Source organism: Octopus bimaculoides, chromosome 10 (genome assembly GCF_046866305.1).
Source record: "Octopus bimaculoides isolate indiv1 chromosome 10, ASM4686630v1, whole genome shotgun sequence".
Lineage (NCBI taxonomy): Eukaryota > Metazoa > Mollusca > Cephalopoda > Octopoda > Octopodidae > Octopus > Octopus bimaculoides.
Window position 1 is genome coordinate 92128502 of NC_142937.1, and position 13835 is coordinate 92142336.

The window sequence follows — 13835 nt, forward strand, 5'->3', positions numbered from 1 at the left end:
CAAGTTCTTTTGTCCGGCATTGTAAAGATTTGCAGCTTATTACCATCGCCTTGTTTTATTCTAGTCTATGATATTCAATCCTTCAGGCTTTCTACCCATCGATATCTTTTGTCGGCATAGACCCTTTTTTTTATCTTTCCGTGTTGTTCCTTTGACTTTGTGGTCTCAAGCCTCATTAGGAATAGAAAAAAGAATTCGAATAAAACCTCTACATTATACTAAAACTTCACTGTACATTACATTAAACAAAACTGACTGCACATTACATGCGTCACACAACACAGCCTCTAAACCCTCCTGCACACTTACACAGCACACGAGATCATAATCTGATGTTTGATTCGTTCTTTTACGAATTAGAAAAATTATGAAGAAGTGCGGCTTGTACAGTCGTCGTGGCCGAGTGGTTAAGGCGATGGACTAGAAATCCATTTGGGTCTCCCCGCATAGGTTCGAATCCTATCGGCGACGATAGTTACACTGACTTCTATTTTTAACGTATATAAAGTAATTTTATATTTTGTTACATAAACCATATATATTATGTAGTTTATGTAAGCCACCCTGTTGTTGAAAGAATTGCCGCAATACACACACACACACACACACACACACATATATATATATATATATATATATATATATATATGTCCTTTCATTACTGAATCATTTGACGATAGTTTCCTCAATAAACAACTATTCTGTCATGAGTGTGGTCGTTTCTTTGAGATGTTTAAAACTTTCCTTTCGCCGTCATAAGTCCTCTCATTCCAACAGCTTCTTTCCCCCAACTACAGCTCCCTGAGACTCAGTCCCATCGCTTTCCTCTGGTCTGTGACATTTAGCCTTTAAGTTTTCTGCTTATCAATACCTTTTTTATTTCTTCCCTTCCTTTGTCTTTCCATTTACTTCCTTAAAGTACAGGGAACTCCAGCCTTGTTTGGGAGAAATATTTTCTTTATCAGTCTTTGCACGACAATAAAACATTAAATTACATAAGACAAAACTACACAATACATACGTCACACAACACAACATCTAAACTCACCTGTAGATTAATACATCATACAAGGTAATAAAACAAGGTGGCCCAAAAGTAGGTTTACAGTTATTCAACTGACTCTTTCGCATTCATATATTAACAGTTTCGATCTTAATTATAAAAAAAATATGAAACCATTATTCTATGCTAATTTAGTTAATTGCAAGATAGAAATTTAAATGTAATAAAATGTTTTAAAAGAAATTTAGAGTACCTACGTGATATCTGTAAACCTACATTTAGGCCAACCTGCATGATGGTTGATTTGTTTTTTTTTTACCAATAAGATCTGTTATGAAAGGAGCAAGTTCGTACAGTCGTCGTGGCCGAGTGGTTAAGGCGGTGGACTTGAAATCCATTGGGGTATCCCCGCATAGGTTCGAATCCTATCGGCGGCGTTCATTTTTTTTTTTAAATGAACAGAAAGTGATTCTATATTTTTATCAATAAATAATAATTTTTGATTTAGGCACAAATTCCATAATTTTGAAAGGTAAGAGCAGCTAGAAACCATCGATTGCACAACTTGACTGGTACCTTATTTTATCGATCTCTCTGCTGGGATTGACCTGAGAACATACAGATCCGAAACACATACTGCAAGACATGTAGCCACATCTAAACTCTTTCATACACTAATACATTACACAAGATAATAATATGGCGATAGGTCTTTTCTTTTTCCATCTATTAGTAGATATATGAAGCAACCTGTTGAGCTGTAGTCGTTGTGGCCGAGTGGTGAAGACACTTGACCAGAAATCGTTTGGGTCTCCTTGCATGGGTGCGAATCTTATCGGTGACCTTTTTTTTCTTTTCTAGGAGAACATTCCCCCCGCTCACCTTATTTTCATTAACATATATGAAGTCATTTTTTGATTTTTCTAGATAAACTTGTGAGTTAACGTGAGTATTTCAGCCATTTTGTACTTCAACTTACTGGATGCATTTCCATAGGACTGTAGTAGAATTAATAATCTCTCTGTATATAACAGAATGATTGAAGTAAGAACTCCAAACAAGTTGTTTTGTCCGTCATTGTAAAGATTTGCAACTTATTACCATCGCCTTGTTTTATTCTAGTCTATGATATTCAATCCTTCAGGCTTTCTACCCATCGATATCTTTTGTCGGCATAGACCCTTTTTTTTATCATTCCATGTTGTTCCTTTGACTTTGTGGTCTCAAGCCTCATTTGGAATAGAAAAAAGAATTCGAATAAAACCTCTACATTATACTAAAACATCACTGTACATTACATTAAACAAAACTGCACATTACAGGCGTCACACAACACAGCCTCTAAACCCTCCTGCACACTTACACAGCACACGAGATCATAATCTGATGTTTGATTCGTTTTTTTACGAATTAGAAGAGTTATGAAGAAGTGCGGCTTGTACAGTCGTCGTGGCCGAGTGGTTAAGGCGATGCACTAGAAATCCATTGGGATCTCCCCGCATAGGTTCGAATCCTATCGGCGACGATAGTTACACTGACTTTTATTTTTAACGTATATAAAGTAATTTTATATTTTGTTAGATAAACCATATACATTATGTAGTTTATGTAAGCCACCCTGTTGTTGAAAGAATTGCCACAATATACACACACACACACATATATATATATATATATATATATATATATATATATATATATATATATAAATATGTCCTTTCATTACTGAATCATTTCACGATAGTTTCCTCAATAAACAACTATTCTGTCGTGAGTGTGGGCGTTTCTTTGAGATGTCTAAAACTTTCCTTTTGCCGTCATAAGTCCTCTCATTCCAACAGCTTCTTTCCCCCAACTACAGCTCCCTGAGACTCAGTCCCATCGCTTTTCTCTGGTCTGTGACATTTAGCCTTTAAGTTTTCTGCTCATCAATACCTTTTTTATTTCTTCCCTTCCTTTGTCTTTCCATTTACTTCCTTAAAGTACAGGGAACTCCAGCCTTGTTTGGGAGAAAAATTTTCTTTATCAGTCTTTGCACGACAATAAAACATTAAATTACATAAGACAAAACTACACAATACATACGTCACACAACACAACATCTAAACTCACCTGTAGATTAATACATCATACAAGGTAATAATACAAGGTGGCCCAAAAGTAGGTTTACAGTTATTCAACTGACTCTTTCGCATTCATATATTAACAGTTTCGATCTTAATTATAAAAAAAATATGAAACCATTATTCTATGCTAATTAAGTTAATTGCAAGATAGAAATTTAAATGTAATAAAATGTTTTAAAAGAAATTTAGAGTACCTACGTGATATCTGTAAACCTATATTTGGGCCAACCTGTATGATGGTTGATTTGTTTTTTTTTTACCAATAAGATCTGTTATGAAATGAGCAAGTTCGTACAGTCGTCGTGGCCGAGTGGTTAAGGCGATGGACTCGAAATCCATTGGGTTATCCCCGCATAGGTTCGAATCCTATCGGCGACGTGAATTTTTTTTTTTAAATGAACAGAAAGTGATTCTATATTTTTATCTATAAATAATAATTTTTGATTTAGGCACAAATTCCATAATTTTGAAAGGTAAGAGCAGCTAGAAACCATCGATTGCACAACTTGACTGGTACCTTATTTTATCGATCTCTCTGCTGGGATTGAACTGAGAACATACAGATCCGAAACACATACTGCAAGACATGTAGCCACATCTAAACTCTTTCATACACTAATACATTACACAAGATAATAATATGGCGATAGGTCTTTTCTTTTTCCATCTATTAGTAGATATATGAAGCAACCTGTTGAGCTGTAGTCGTTGTGTCCGAGTGGTGAAGACACTTGATCTGAAATCTTTTGGGTCTCCCTGCATTGGTGCGAATCGTATCGATGACCTTTTTTTCTTTTTCTAGGAGCACATCCCCCCGCTCACCTTATTTTCATTAACATATATGAAGTCATTTTTTGATTTTTCTAGATAAACTTGTGAGTTAACGTGAGTATTTCAGCCATTTTGTACTTCAACTTACTGGATGCATTTCCATAGGACTGTAGTAGAATTAATAATCTCTCTGTATATAACAGAATGATTGAAGTAAGAACTCCAAACAAGTTGTTTTGTCCGGCATTGTAAAGATTTGCAGCTTATTACCATCGCCTTGTTTTATTCTAGTCTATGATATTCAATCCTTCAGGCTTTCTACCCATCGATATTTTTTGTCTGCATAGACCCTTTTTTTATCATTCCGTGTTGTTCCTTTGACTTTGTGGTCTCAAGCCTCATTAGGAATAGAAAAAAGAATTCGAATAAAACCTCTACACTATACTAAAACAACACTCTGCATTACATTAAACAAAACTGCACATTACATGCGTCACACAACACAGCCTCTAAACCCTCCTGCACACTTACACAGCACACGAGATCATAATCTGATGTTTGATTCGTTCTTTTACGAATTAGAAAAGTTATGAAGAAGTGCGGCTTGTACAGTCGTCGTGGCCGAGTGGTTAAGGCGATGGACTAGAAATCCATTGGGATCTCCCCGCATAGCTTCGAATCCTATCGGCGACGATAGTTACACTGACTTTTATTTTTAACGTATATAAAGTAATTTTATATTTTGTTAGATAAACCATATACATTATGTAGTTTATGTAAGCCACCCTGTTGTTGAAAGAATTGCCACAATATACACACACACACATATATATATATATATATATATATATATATATATATATATATGTCCTTTCATTACTGAATCATTTCACGATAGTTTCCTCAATAAACAACTATTCTGTCGTGAGTGTGGGCGTTTCTTTGAGATGTTTAAAACTTTCCTTTTGCTGTCATAAGTCCTCTCATTCCAACAGCTTCTTTTCCCCAACTACAGCTCCCTGAGACTCAGTCCCATCGCTTTCCTCTGGTCTGTGACATTTAGCCTTTAAGTTTTCTGCTCATCAATACCTTTTTTATTTCTTCCCTTCCTTTGTCTTTCCATTTACTTCCTTAAAGTACAGGGAACTCCAGCCTTGTTTGGGAGAAAAATTTTCTTTATCAGTCTTTGCACGACAATAAAACATTAAATTACATAAGACAAAACTACACAATACATACGTCACACAACACAACATCTAAACTCACCTGTAGATTAATACATCATACAAGGTAATAATACAAGGTGGCCCAAAAGTAGGTTTACAGTTATTCAACTGACTCTTTCGCATTCATATATTAACAGTTTCGATCTTAATTATAAAAAAAATATGAAACCATTATTCTATGCTAATTTAGTTAATTGCAAGATAGAAATTTAAATGTAATAAAATGTTTTAAAAGAAATTTAGAGTACTTACGTGATATCTGTAAACCTACATTTGGGCCAACCTGTATGATGGTTGATTTGTTTTTTTTTTACCAATAAGATCTGTTATGAAAGGAGAAAGTTCGTACAGTCGTCGTGGCCGATTGGTTAAAGCGATGGACTTGAAATCCATTGGGGTATCCCCGCATAGGTTCGAATCCTATCGGCGGCGTTCATTTTTTTTTTTTAATGAACAGAAAGTGATTCTATATTTTTATCAATAAATAATAATTTTTGATTTAGGCACAAATTCCATAATTTTGAAAGGTAAGAGCAGCTAGAAACCATCGATTGCACAACTTGACTGGTACCTTATTTTATCGATCTCTCTGCTGGGATTGAACTGAGAACATACAGATCCGAAACACATACTGCAAGACATGTAGCCACATCTAAACTCTTTCATACACTAATACATTACACAAGATAATAATATGGCGATAGGTCTTTTCTTTTTCCATCTATTAGTAGATATATGAAGCAACCTGTTGAGCTGTAGTCGTTGTGGCCGAGTGGTGAAGACACTTGACCAAAAATCGTTTGGGTCTCCTTGCATGGGTGCGAATCTTAACGGTGAACTTTTTATTCTTTTCTAGGAGAACATTCCTCCCGCCCACCTTATTTTCATTAACATATATGAAGTCATTTTTTGATTTTTCTAGATAAACTTGTGAGTTAACGTGAGTATTTCAGCCATTTTGTACTTCAACTTACTGGATGCATTTCCATAGGACTGTAGTAGAATTAATAATCTCTCTGTATATAACAGAATGATTGAAGTAAGAACTCCAAACAAGTTGTTTTGTCCGGCATTGTAAAGATTTGCAACTTATTACCATCGCCTTGTTTTATTCTAGTCTATGATATTCAATCCTTCAGGTTTTCTACCCATCGATATTTTTTGTCTGCATAGACCCTTTTATTATCATTCCGTGTTGTTCCTTTGACGTTGTGGTCTCAAGCCTCATTAGGAATAGAAAAAAGAATTCGAATAAAACCTCTACATTATACTAAAACATCACTGTACATTACATTAAACAAAACTGCACATTACATGCGTCACACAACACAGCCTCTAAACCCTCCTGCACACTTACACAGCACACGAGATCATAATCTGATGTTTGATTCGTTCTTTTACGAATTAGAAGAGTTATGAAGAAGCGCGGTTTGTACAGTCGTCGTGGCCGAGTGGTTAAGGCGATGGACTAGAAATCCATTGGGATCTCCCCGCATCGGTTCGAATCCTATCGGCGACGATAGTTACACTGACTTTTATTTTTAACGTATATAAAGTAATTTTATATTTTGTTAGATAAACCATATACATTATGTAGTTTATGTAAGCCACCCTGTTGTTGAAAGAATTGCCGCAATATACACACACACACATATATATATATATATATATATATATATATATATATATATATATATATATATATATATATATATATATATATATATATATGTCCTTTCATTACTGAATCATTTCACGATAGTTTCCTCAATAAACAACTATTCTGTCGTGAGTGTGGTCGTTTCTTTGAGATGTTTAAAACTTTCCTTTCGCCGTCATAAGTCCTCTCATTCCAACAGCTTCTTTCCCCCAACTACAGCTCCCTGAGACTCAGTCCCATCGCTTTCCTCTGGTCTGTGACATTTAGCCTTTAAGTTTTCTGCTCATCAATACCTTTTTTATTTCTTCCCTTCCTTTGTCTTTCCATTTACTTCCTTAAAGTACAGGGAAATCCAGCCTTGTTTGGGAGAAAAATTTTCTTTATCAGTCTTTGCACGACAATAGAACATTAAATTACATAAGACAAAACTACACAATACATACGTCACACAACACAACATCTAAACTCACCTGTAGATTAATACGTCATACAAGGTAATAATACAAGGTGGCCCAAAAGTAGGTTTACAGTTATTCAACTGACTCTTTCGCATTCATATATTAACAGTTTCGATCTTAATTATAAAAAAAATATGAAACCATTATTCTATGCTAATTTAGTTAATTGCAAGATAGAAATTTAAATGTAATAAAATGTTTTAAAAGAAATTTAGAGTACCTACGTGATATCTGTAAACCTACATTTGGGCCAACCTGTATGATGGTTGATTTGTTTTTTTTTTACCAATAAGAACTGTTATGAAAGGAAGAAGTTCGTACAGTCGTCGTGGCCGAGTGGTTAAGGCGATGGGCTTGAAATCCATTGGGGGTATCCCCGCATATGTTCGATTCCTATCGGCGACGTGAATTTTTTTTTTAAATGAACAGAAAGTGATTCTATATTTTTATCAATAAATAATAATTTTTGATTTAGGCACAAATTCCATAATTTTGAAAGGTAAGAGCAGCTAGAAACCATCGATTGCACAACTTGACTGGTACCTTATTTTATCGATCTCTCTGCTGGGATTGAACTGAGAACATGCAGATCCGAAACACATACTGCAAGACATGTAGCCACATCTAAACTCTTTCATACACTAATACATTACACAAGATAATAATATGGCGATAGGTCTTTTCTTTTTCCATCTATTAGTAGATATATGAAGCAACCTGTTGAGCTGTAGTCGTTGTGGCCGAGTGGTGAAGACACTTGACCAGAAATCGTTTGGGTCTCCTTGCATGGGTGCGAATCTTATCGGTGACCTGTTTTTTCTTTTCTAGGAGAACATTCCCCCCGCTCACCTTATTTTCATTAACATATATGAAGTCATTTTTTGATTTTTCTAGATAAACTTGTGAGTTAACGTGAGTATTTCAGCCATTTTGTACTTCAACTTACTGGATGCATTTCCATAGGACTGTAGTAGAATTAATAATCTCTCTGTATATAACAGAATGATTGAAGTAAGAACTCCAAACAAGTTGTTTTGTCCGTCATTGTAAAGATTTGCAACTTATTACCATCGCCTTGTTTTATTCTAGTCTATGATATTCAATCCTTCAGGCTTTCTACCCATCGATATCTTTTGTCGGCATAGACCCTTTTTTTTATCATTCCGTGATGTTCCTTTGACTTTGTGGTCTCAAGCCTCATTTGGAATAGAAAAAAGAATTCGAATAAAACCTCTACATTATACTAAAACATCACTGTACATTACATTAAACAAAACTGCACATTACAGGCGTCACACAACACAGCCTCTAAACCCTCCTGCACACTTACACAGCACACGAGATCATAATCTGATGTTTGATTCGTTCTTTTACGAATTAGAAGAGTTATGAAGAAGTGCGGCTTGTACAGTCGTCGTGGCCGAGTGGTTAAGGCGATGCACTAGAAATCCATTGGGATCTCCCCGCATAGGTTCGAATCCTATCGGCGACGATAGTTACACTGACTTTTATTTTTAACGTATATAAAGTAATTTTATATTTTGTTAGATAAACCATATACATTATGTAGTTTATGTAAGCCACCCTGTTGTTGAAAGAATTGCCACAATATACACACACACACATATATATATATATATATATATATATATATATAAATATGTCCTTTCATTACTGAATCATTTCACGATAGTTTCCTCAATAAACAACTATTCTGTCGTGAGTGTGGGCGTTTCTTTGAGATGTTTAAAACTTTCCTTTTGCCGTCATAAGTCCTCTCATTCCAACAGCTTCTTTCCCCCAACTACAGCTCCCTGAGACTCAGTCCCATCGCTTTTCTCTGGTCTGTGACATTTAGCCTTTAAGTTTTCTGCTCATCAATACCTTTTTTACTTCTTCCCTTCCTTTGTCTTTCCATTTACTTCCTTAAAGTACAGGGAACTCCAGCCTTGTTTGGGAGAAAAATTTTCTTTATCAGTCTTTGCACGACAATAAAACATTAAATTACATAAGACAAAACTACACAATACATACGTCACACAACACAACATCTAAACTCACCTGTAGATTAATACATCATACAAGGTAATAATACAAGGTGGCCCAAAAGTAGGTTTACAGTTATTCAACTGACTCTTTCGCATTCATATATTAACAGTTTCGCTCTTAATTATAAAAAAAATATGAAACCATTATTCTATGCTAATTAAGTTAATTGCAAGATAGAAATTTAAATGTAATAAAATGTTTTAAAAGAAATTTAGAGTACCTACGTGATATCTGTAAACCTATATTTGGGCCAACCTGTATGATGGTTGATTTGTTTTTTTTTTACCAATAAGATCTGTTATGAAAGGAGCAAGTTCGTACAGTCGTCGTGGCCGAGTGGTTAAGGCGATGGTCTCGAAATCCATTGGGTTATCCCCGCATAGGTTCGAATCCTATCGGCGACCTGAATTTTTTTTTTTAAATGAACAGAAAGTGATTCTATATTTTTATCTATAAAAAATAATTTTTGATTTAGGCACAAATTCCATAATTTTGAAAGGTAAGAGCAGCTAGAAACCATCGATTGCACAACTTGACTGGTACCTTATTTTATCGATCTCTCTGCTGGGATTGAACTGAGAACATACAGATCCGAAACACATACTGCAAGACATGTAGCCACATCTAAACTCTTTCATACACTAATACATTACACAAGATAATAATATGGCGATAGGTCTTTTCTTTTTCCATCTATTAGTAGATATATGAAGCAACCTGTTGAGCTGTAGTCGTTGTGTCCGAGTGGTGAAGACACTTGATCTGAAATCTTTTGGGTCTCCCTGCATTGGTGCGAATCGTATCGATGACCTTTTTTTCTTTTTCTAGGAGCACATCCCCCCGCTCACCTTATTTTCATTAACATATATGAAGTCATTTTTTGATTTTTCTAGATAAACTTGTGAGTTAACGTGAGTATTTCAGCCATTTTGTACTTCAACTTACTGGATGCATTTCCATAGGACTGTAGTAGAATTAATAATCTCTCTGTATATAACAGAATGATTGAAGTAAGAACTCCAAACAAGTTGTTTTGTCCGGCATTGTAAAGATTTGCAACTTATTACCATCGCCTTGTTTTATTCTAGTCTATGATATTCAATCCTTCAGGCTTTCTACCCATCGATATCTTTTGTCGGCATAGACCCTTTTTTTTATCTTTCCGTGTTGTTCCTTTGACTTTGTGGTCTCAAGCCTCATTAGGAATAGAAAAAAGAATTCGAATAAAACCTCTACATTATACTAAAACTTCACTGTACATTACATTAAACAAAACTGACTGCACATTACATGCGTCACACAACACAGCCTCTAAACCCTCCTGCACACTTACACAGCACACGAGATCATAATCTGATGTTTGATTCGTTCTTTTACGAATTAGAAAAGTTATGAAGAAGTGCGGCTTGTACAGTCGTCGTGGCCGAGTGGTTAAGGCGATGGACTAGAAATCCATTTGGGTCTCCCCGCATAGGTTCGAATCCTATCGGCGACGATAGTTACACTGACTTCTATTTTTAACGTATATAAAGTAATTTTATATTTTGTTAGATAAACCATATACATTATGTAGTTTATGTAAGCCACCCTGTTGTTGAAAGAATTGCCGCAATACACACACACACACACACACACACATATATATATATATATATATATATATATATATATATATATAAATATGTCCTTTCATTACTGAATCATTTCACGATAGTTTCCTCAATAAACAACTATTCTGTCGTGAGTGTGGGCGTTTCTTTGAGATGTTTAAAACTTTCCTTTTGCCGTCATAAGTCCTCTCATTCCAACAGCTTCTTTCCCCCAACTACAGCTCCCTGAGACTCAGTCCCATCGCTTTCTTCTGGTCTGTGACATTTAGCCTTTAAGTTTTCTGCTCATCAATACCTTTTTTATTTCTTCCCTTCCTTTGTCTTTCCATTTACTTCCTTAAAGTACAGGGAACTCCAGCCTTGTTTGGGAGAAAAATTTTCTTTATCAGTCTTTGCACGACAATAAAACATTAAATTACATAAGACAAAACTACACAATACATACGTCACACAACACAACATCTAAACTCACCTGTAGATTAATACATCATACAAGGTAATAATACAAGGTGGCCCAAAAGTAGGTTTACAGTTATTCAACTGACTCTTTCGCATTCATATATTAACAGTTTCGATCTTAATTATAAAAAAAATATGAAACCATTATTCTATGCTAATTTAGTTAATTGCAAGATAGAAATTTAAATGTAATAAAATGTTTTAAAAGAAATTTAGAGTACCTACGTGATATCTGTAAACCTACATTTGGGCCAACCTGTATGATGGTTGATTTGTTTTTATTCTACCAATAAGATCTGTTATGAAAGGAGGAAGTTCGTACAGTTGTCGTGGCCGAGTGGTTAAGGCGATGGACTTGAAATCCATAGGGGTATCCCCGCATAGGTTCGAATCCTATCGGCGGCGTTCATTTTTTTTTTTAAATGAACAGAAAGTGATTCTATATTTTTATCAATAAATAATAATTTTTGATTTAGGCACAAATTCCATAATTTTGAGAGGTAAGAGCAGCTAGAAACCATCGATTGCACAACTTGACTGGTACCTTATTTTATCGATCTCTCTGCTGGGATTGAACTGAGAACATACAGATCCGAAACACATACTGCAAGACATGTAGCCACATCTAAACTCTTTCATACACTAATACATTACACAAGATAATAATATGGCGATAGGTCTTTTCTTTTTCCATCTATTAGTAGATATATGAAGCAACCTGTTGAGCTGTAGTCGTTCTGGCCGAGTGGTGAAGACACTTGATCAGAAATCTTTTGGGTCTCCCTGCATGGATGCGAATCGTATCGATGACCTTTTTTCCTTTTCTAGGAGAACATTCCCCCCGCTCACCTTATTTTCATTAACATATATGAAGTCATTTTTTGATTTTTCTAGATAAACTTGTGAGTTAACGTGAGTATTTCAGCCATTTTGTACTTCAACTTACTGGATGCATTTCCATAGGACTGTAGTAGAATTAATAATCTCTCTGTATATAACAGAATGATTGAAGTAAGAACTCCAAACAAGTTGTTTTGTCCTGCATTGTGAAGATTTGCAACTTATTACCATCGCCTTGTTTTATTCTAGTCTATGATATTCAATCCTTCACGCTTTCTACCCATCGATATTTTTTGTCTGCATAGACCCTTTTTTTATCATTCCGTGTTGTTCCTTTGACTTTGTGGTCTCAAGCCTCATTAGGAATAGAAAAAAGAATTCGAATAAAACCTCTACATTATACTAAAACATCACTGTACATTACATTAAACAAAACTGCACATTACATGCATCACACAACACAGCCTCTAAACCCTCCTGCACACTTACACAGCACACGAGATCATAATCTGATGTTTGATTCGTTCCTTTACGAATTAGAAGAGTTATGAAGAAGCGCGGCTTGTACAGTCGTCGTGGCCGAGTGGTTAAGGCGATGGACTAGAAATCCATTGGGGTCTCCCCGCATAGGTTCGAATCCTATCGGCGACGATAGTTACACTGACTTTTATTTTTAACGTATATAAAGTAATTTTATATTTTGTTAGATAAACCATATACATTATGTAGTTTATGTAAGCCACCCTGTTGTTGAAAGAATTGCCACAATATACACACACACACACATATATATATATATATATATATATATATATATATCCTTTCATTACTGAATCATTTCACGATAGTTTCCTCAATAAACAACTATTCTGTCGTGAGTGTGGGCGTTTCTTTGAGATGTTTAAAACTTTCCTTTTGCCGTCATAAGTCCTCTCATTCCAACAGCTTCTTTCCCCCAACTACAGCTCCCTGAGACTCAGTCCCATCGCTTTCCTCTGGTCTGTGACATTTAGCCTTTAAGTTTTCTGCTCATCAATACCTTTCTTATTTCTTCCCTTCCTTTGTCTTTCCATTTACTTCCTTAAAGTACAGGGAACTCCAGCCTTGTTTGGGAGAAAAATTTTCTTTATCAGTCTTTGCACGACAATAAAACATTAAATTACATAAGACAAAACTACACAATACATACGTCACACAACACAACATCTAAACTCACCTGTAGATTAATACATCATACAAGGTAATAATACAAGGTGGCCCAAAAGTAGGTTTACAGTTATTCAACTGACTCTTTCGCATTCATATATTAACAGTTTCGATCTTAATTATAAAAAAAATATGAAACCATTATTCTATGCTAATTTAGTTAATTGCAAGATAGAAATTTAAATGTAATAAAATGTTTTAAAAGAAATTTAGAGTACCTACGTGATATCTGTAAACCTACATTTGGGCCAACCTGTATGATGGTTGATTTGTTTTTTTTTTACCAATAAGTTCTGTTATGAAAGGAGGAAGTTCGTACAGTCGTCGTGGCCGAGTGGTTAAGGCGATGGACTTGAAATCCATTGGGGTATCCCCGCATAGGTTCGAATCCTATCGGCGACGTGAATTTTTTTTTTTAAATGAACAG

The 13835-nt window shown here is 35.1% G+C and overlaps 14 non-coding genes across 14 annotated transcripts; all 14 read left to right on the forward strand.

Moving 5' to 3' along the window:
- Positions 1 to 389: 389 nt before the first annotated feature.
- Positions 390 to 471, forward strand: Trnas-aga (transfer RNA serine (anticodon AGA)). Its single transcript has one exon. It is a non-coding gene; the product is annotated as a tRNA-Ser (tRNA).
- An 887-nt stretch (positions 472 to 1358) lies between these two features.
- On the forward strand, positions 1359 to 1440 carry Trnas-uga (transfer RNA serine (anticodon UGA)). Its single transcript has one exon. It is a non-coding gene; the product is annotated as a tRNA-Ser (tRNA).
- A 1006-nt stretch (positions 1441 to 2446) lies between these two features.
- Positions 2447 to 2528, forward strand: Trnas-aga (transfer RNA serine (anticodon AGA)). The gene has a single exon. It is a non-coding gene; the product is annotated as a tRNA-Ser (tRNA).
- An 897-nt stretch (positions 2529 to 3425) lies between these two features.
- On the forward strand, positions 3426 to 3507 carry Trnas-cga (transfer RNA serine (anticodon CGA)). The gene has a single exon. It is a non-coding gene; the product is annotated as a tRNA-Ser (tRNA).
- Positions 3508 to 4511: 1004 nt separating this feature from the next.
- Positions 4512 to 4593, forward strand: Trnas-aga (transfer RNA serine (anticodon AGA)). Its single transcript has one exon. It is a non-coding gene; the product is annotated as a tRNA-Ser (tRNA).
- Positions 4594 to 5476: 883 nt separating this feature from the next.
- Trnas-uga (transfer RNA serine (anticodon UGA)) lies at positions 5477 to 5558 on the forward strand. The gene has a single exon. It is a non-coding gene; the product is annotated as a tRNA-Ser (tRNA).
- A 1005-nt stretch (positions 5559 to 6563) lies between these two features.
- Positions 6564 to 6645, forward strand: Trnas-aga (transfer RNA serine (anticodon AGA)). Its single transcript has one exon. It is a non-coding gene; the product is annotated as a tRNA-Ser (tRNA).
- A 921-nt stretch (positions 6646 to 7566) lies between these two features.
- On the forward strand, positions 7567 to 7649 carry Trnas-uga (transfer RNA serine (anticodon UGA)). The gene has a single exon. It is a non-coding gene; the product is annotated as a tRNA-Ser (tRNA).
- A 1005-nt stretch (positions 7650 to 8654) lies between these two features.
- Trnas-aga (transfer RNA serine (anticodon AGA)) lies at positions 8655 to 8736 on the forward strand. The gene has a single exon. It is a non-coding gene; the product is annotated as a tRNA-Ser (tRNA).
- Positions 8737 to 9615: 879 nt separating this feature from the next.
- Trnas-cga (transfer RNA serine (anticodon CGA)) lies at positions 9616 to 9697 on the forward strand. The gene has a single exon. It is a non-coding gene; the product is annotated as a tRNA-Ser (tRNA).
- A 1009-nt stretch (positions 9698 to 10706) lies between these two features.
- On the forward strand, positions 10707 to 10788 carry Trnas-aga (transfer RNA serine (anticodon AGA)). Its single transcript has one exon. It is a non-coding gene; the product is annotated as a tRNA-Ser (tRNA).
- An 897-nt stretch (positions 10789 to 11685) lies between these two features.
- Trnas-uga (transfer RNA serine (anticodon UGA)) lies at positions 11686 to 11767 on the forward strand. The gene has a single exon. It is a non-coding gene; the product is annotated as a tRNA-Ser (tRNA).
- A 1004-nt stretch (positions 11768 to 12771) lies between these two features.
- Trnas-aga (transfer RNA serine (anticodon AGA)) lies at positions 12772 to 12853 on the forward strand. Its single transcript has one exon. It is a non-coding gene; the product is annotated as a tRNA-Ser (tRNA).
- Positions 12854 to 13728: 875 nt separating this feature from the next.
- On the forward strand, positions 13729 to 13810 carry Trnas-uga (transfer RNA serine (anticodon UGA)). The gene has a single exon. It is a non-coding gene; the product is annotated as a tRNA-Ser (tRNA).
- Positions 13811 to 13835: the final 25 nt, after the last annotated feature.